Here is a 5,798-nt window from a genome sequence, read left to right on the forward strand (position 1 = left end):
TCTTGCCGGAACTCCACCTTTTCAACTCTTGAAAATACATGAAGTCTGCTTCATGTATTTTGGGGCTCTTTCATTGGGTCTATATATATTTATTATGATTGTATGTTCTTGTTTAATCTATCCTTTAATCATTATATAATGTCCTTCCTTGTCTTGTAGTGTGGTTTTGTCTGAAAGTCAATTTGATCAGATATTAATATTGACACTCTTGCTCTTTTATGGTTGGCATTTGCTTGATATATCTTTCTGCTACCTTTGATTTTTAGTCTGTTTTTGTCTTTGTCTCTAAGATGTGTCTCTTTTAGACAACATATCGATGGGTTTTGTTTTCTTATCAAATCATCAACTCTCCATCTCTTGAGTGGTGCATTTAATCCATTAATATTCAGTGTAATTATTGACAGCTATGAATTGGTTGCTGTCATTTTGTTACGTGTCCCTGGTTTCTTTGTTCCACATTATTTCTGTGCTCAGCTCATTACGTTTATGAATCATGTTATAATTTTCTTTTTTGTTATTGTTTTAGTATTTGCTAAACATTTGTGCTTGTCCTTTTGTTTTTTGTGATATGAAGGTGTATCCTTTTTCTTTGAAGTTACCCCGTGAGTTATAATTTTCTCCTTGAGTTTACAACAGTCCATCCTATCTTGCAACTCTCTTAACTTCCTCACCATTTAGAAGTTCTGTAACTACACAATTTTTACCCTGTTTCTTGTTTGTGGTTGTCCTCAGTTGCCAATTCGTGTCTCTGGTTTCCTGTTTACAATCTTGTAAGCTTATTTAACTTTGGATATGTCCATAGCTATGGTTTCTGGTTTGTCATCTTGTGTATTAATGGTTGGTTGTTGTTTGCCGTTTTTGGATCTCTGTTCAAAAGGCTCTCTTTAATATCTCTTGTAAGGTTGGTCTGGTTTTAACAAATTCCCTTAGTTTCTGCTTATCTGGAAATCTAATTTTACCATGATATTTGAGGGACAATTTTGCCAGATATATAATTCTTGGTTGAAAATTTTTCTCTTTCAGGGTTTTATATATACCATCCTATTGCCTTCTTGCTTCCACGGTTACTCTGAAAATCATAGCTTATTCTTACTGGTTGTCCTTTGTAGGTACCTTTTTGTTTTTCCCATGCTGCCTTCAGGATTTTGTCTTTGTCTTTGGTTTTGATGAGTTTGATGATGATGTGTCTTGGTGATTTTCTTTTGGGGTCTTTCCTGTTTGGGGTTCATTGGATTTCCTGAATATATATATTCTCATCTCTCATCATATCAGGGATGTTCTCTTCCAACAAATCTTGGACAATTTTCTCAGTGGTTTTGTTTTTCTCTTCTTGTTCTGGAATTCCAATAGTGCATAAGTTATTCCTTCTGATAGTATCCCACATGAATAGTAGGCTTTCTTCATTTTGTTTTAACCTTTTTTGTGATTGATCCCTTTCTAAAAAAGTATTCATGTATTTGTCTTCAATCAATAATTCTTTCATCTATTGCATCAATTCTACTCCTTTGCCCTTTGCCCTTTCAATGTGTTATTTATTTTGGACAATTTAATATTAATCTTCTGCATTTCTATCTGTAGATTTTGAATCATTTCTATTTTTTCATTTATTTTGTCATTTTTTTCTTGTATTTTCTTCCAATATTTTTCTAGAGATTTGTCTGTGTTTTCCTTGATCTGTCTCTCAGTCCTCTGAAGATAACTAAATATAATTCTTTCGAATTCTTTATCAGTGAGTTCCACTGTTGATTCTTCCTTAGGGATGTGTTCTGGGTCTGTTTTCTCCTCCCTTGTTCCTACCACTTTATCTTTCTTCTTTGTGTGGTCTGTGATTGTCTGTTGTCTCCTAGACATTGTGACATTGTTGTTTTTAGATCTCTGTTAACTGTTTGTGAAGAGCAGCCAAGGGTAGTTCAGGCTCTTCTTGGTGGGTTTTTATCATTGGCCCATTAGTGGAGAAAGAAGTGGTTGCTCTCACTCAGTTTGTACTTGTGTCATATGGACACTGTTCCTATCTCCCACTCAGTTAGACAAAAATAACAACTGAATTACCATCAAAAAAAGTAAAAGTAACTGGACAAAAAACACACAATGTAATCACACAGGAACAATAAACAAACAAACAAATAAATAAAAATAAGGAAAGAAAAAAGAAACAAATTAAAAAAACACACACAATATCTGCAGATAGGGCAATAAGAGAAAAATATAGAGAAGGAAAATAATGAAGAAAAAAGTGGGAAAAACAGAAAAAGTAAAACAAGGAACAGGGTTAACCATGAGAAACAAACAAATAAAATTAGAACCAGGAATAGGGAAAAGAAAAAAAGCTGAAAGCTAGAACCAGGAAAAGGAAGAATAAAGAATAATAATAAAAGGGACTAAAGTAATAATAATAGTAGTAGTTTTAAAACAGACAAAAACAAAGAAACTTTATAAAAAAAAGAAAAAAAATTGATGCGGCATGGGTCAGGGCACCCAGGCTCCATCTGAGCACATAGACTGGGATGGAATTCTTGCTAGCCTAGAAAGTGGGTGGGAGTGAGGGATGGCTGCACTTCCATTCACAGAGAAGGTGTGCGTTATAAGAGTAACAAAGGGAATGTTACACCTGTCCAGTTGTAGGCATCCAGAATATCCTTGTGGTTATGGCAAGTGAAGCCTGTTCTTAAGTCCCTGGAATCTGGAGAATGCTGTTGTTTTAAATATCCAAAATATTTGAACAGCTTGTAAACATTCAAAATGGCTGGACCCTCTGGACAGGCAAAATTCACAGCTCAGCCCATCTTCTTCTTTGCTGCTTCTCCTTTTATTCACCAGCCACCAGAGCAGTACCCTGTGCAGTCCCTGGCAAGCAGGGCTGGTTTTTAGATTAATTCTTATGTCCTAACACCACTCGGCAGTATTCAAGCTATCTGTGCCATCAGAGTAGCTGCCAGACTGCAGCTCCTTATGTTTCCTTTTTGGTGTTTTCATGCAAATTCTTCTGCTATTCGAAGTTTCACACTTCTGTATCCTTCCCTTCAGAGCTCCAGGATCATCTTCTGTATCTGTGTTAATTGGTTCCCCTTTCTTTGTTGAAGAGGGTCTGTGCAGTCTTTCCACTTATTCTGCCTTCTTACCAGAACTCCCTCACTGTTGTTTTGATTTACATCTCTCTAATGACTAGTGATCACAAGCACTTCTTCATGTGTTTCTTGTTATTCTGAGTGTCCTCTTTGATGAACTATCTCTTCACGTCCTGTCTACTTTTAAATTAAATTGGCTTTTTGTTTGTGAGGTGTTGAAGTTTTTTTTTTTTTAATAAATTTTAGAGATAAGTCACTTGTTTGATATGTTATTGATAGATTTTTTTTTCTCCAGTGTGCAGGTTCTTTTTTCAGTCTTTCAATGAAGTTTTTTGCTGTGCATAAATTTTTAGTATCTAAGAGAGCCTAAATTTAACATTTCAGAGACTCATATGCCAGTTTGTCATACTCTGGTAGTTTGTGTGTTGCTTTGAGGCTGGAGACTATGCCACCAGTATTTCAAATACCAGTAGGGTTACCTATGGTGGCAGATTTCATCAGAGCTTCCGGACTAAGATAAGACGGGAAGAGGAAGGGATCATCTGCTTCTCAAAGAATTTGCCAGTGGAAACCTTATAAGTAGCAGTGAAACACTATCTGGCATATTACTGGAAATCTTTATGAATAGCTCCTAAACATTTTCTGATATAGTGCTGGAATATGAGCCCTTCAGGTTAGAAGGCACTCAAAATACAACTGAGGAAGTGCTGCCTACTCAAAGAGAGTCAACTTTAATGACACGATGAAGTAAAGTTCTCAGGACCTCCATTTGCTGATGAGGCATGACTTAAAATGGGAAAAAAAAAAAAAAAAAACAGCTGCAAATATCTATTAATAATTGGAATTTGGAATATAAGAAGTATGAATCTAGGAAAATTGGAAGTTGTCAAAAATGAAATGGAATACATAAAGATCAATAACTTGGCATTAGTGAGCTGAAATGGACTGGTATTGACCATTTTGAGTCAGACAATCGTGTGATTTACTATACTAGGAATGACAAATTGAAGAGTAATTATGTAGCATTCATCATCACAAAAAATGTTTCAAAACCTGTCATGTAGTACAGTGCTGTCAATGACAGGATAATATCCATATGCCTATAAGGAAGACCAATTAATTCTACTGTTATTCAAATTTACACCAAAGATGAGGAAATTGAAGATTTTTACCAACTTCTGCAGTCTGAAATTGACCATTCAATCAAGATGTATTGAGTAATACTGGTGATAGGAATGTGAAAGTTGGAAGCAAAGAATTATCAGCAGATGGAAAATGTGACTTTGGTGATAGAAATGATGGAGGAGGTTACATGAGACAATTTTGCAAGAGCAACACCTTGTTGTTGTTGTTGTTGCTATATGTCATTGAGTTGGCCCCGACTCATAGCGACCCCTCCTTGGGTTTCTGAGGCAGTATCACTATAGAAGTAGATTGCCCAACCTTCCTTCCAAGAATGGCTGGTGGGTTTGTACCGCCAGCCTTCTGGTTAGCAGTGAAGTGCCTTAGGCACTATGCTACCAGAGCAACACCTTATTCATGGCAAATACATTTTTCAATTACAAGAACAGTGGTTATACATGTAGACCTCACCAAGTTGAATACAGAGAAATTGGATTGACTACCTCTGTGGAAAGAGACAATGGAGAAGCTCAAAATCTTCAGCCAAAACAAGGCTAGGAGCTAACTGCAGAACAGACCATCAATTACTCATATGAAAGTTCAAGCAGAAGCTGAAGACAATTTTAAAAAGTCCACAAGAGCTAAAATATGACCCTGATTATATTCCACCTGAATTTAGAGACCATGTAAAAATAGATTAGACGCACTGAACACCAATGACTGAAAACCAGATGAGTTGTTGGATGATATCAAGAATATCATAGATGAAGAAAGCAAAAGGTCATTAAAAATGCAGGAAAAGAAGAAAAGACCAAAATGGATGTCAGAAGAGACTCTGAAACTTGCTCTTGAATGGAGAGTAGCTAAAACAAATGGAACAAATGAAGTAAAAGAGCTGAAGAGAAGATTTCAAAGAGCAGCTTGAGAAGACAAAGTCAATTATTATAATGAAATGTGCAAAAATGTGGATTTAGAAAACCAAAAGGAAGAATATGGTCAACATTTCACAAGCTGAAAGAACTGGAGAAAAATTCAAGTGTGGTGTTGCAATAAAGGGGCTTTGGTGGTGTAGTGGGTAAACATTTGGCTGCTAACCAGAAGATCAAGCAGTTCAAACCCACCAGCCGCTCAAGCAGTTCAAACCCACCAGCCGCTCTACAGAAGGAAGATGGGACAATCTACTTTTGTAAATATTTATATTCTTGGAAACCCACTGAGGGTCAATCTGAATGTGAATTGATTTGAACACAGTATTTGTTTGTTTGGTTTCCAAAACCAAAAACCAAACTCACTGCCATTGAGTTGGATCTGACTCATAGTGACTCCACCATGGTTTTCTGAGGCAGTCTCCCTACAGAAGTAGATTGCCCAATCTTCCTTCTGAGGAGTGGCTGGTGGGCTTGACCCACCAGCCTTCTGGTTAGCAGTCAAATGCCTTGAAGGATACTATAGGCAAAATATTGAATGATGCAGGAAGCATCAAGAGAAGATGGAAGGAATATACAAAGTCACTGTAAAAACGAATTGGTTTATCTTCAACTATTTCTGTACTTGGCATATGATGAAGAGCCAATGGTTTTGAAAGAATTTCAAGCTGCCCTGAAGGAATTG

This window comes from Orycteropus afer, unplaced genomic scaffold, assembly GCF_000298275.1.
Source record: "Orycteropus afer afer isolate SDZICR_OR568_19922 unplaced genomic scaffold, OryAfe1.0 scaffold00078, whole genome shotgun sequence".
NCBI classification, from domain to species: domain Eukaryota; kingdom Metazoa; phylum Chordata; class Mammalia; order Tubulidentata; family Orycteropodidae; genus Orycteropus; species Orycteropus afer.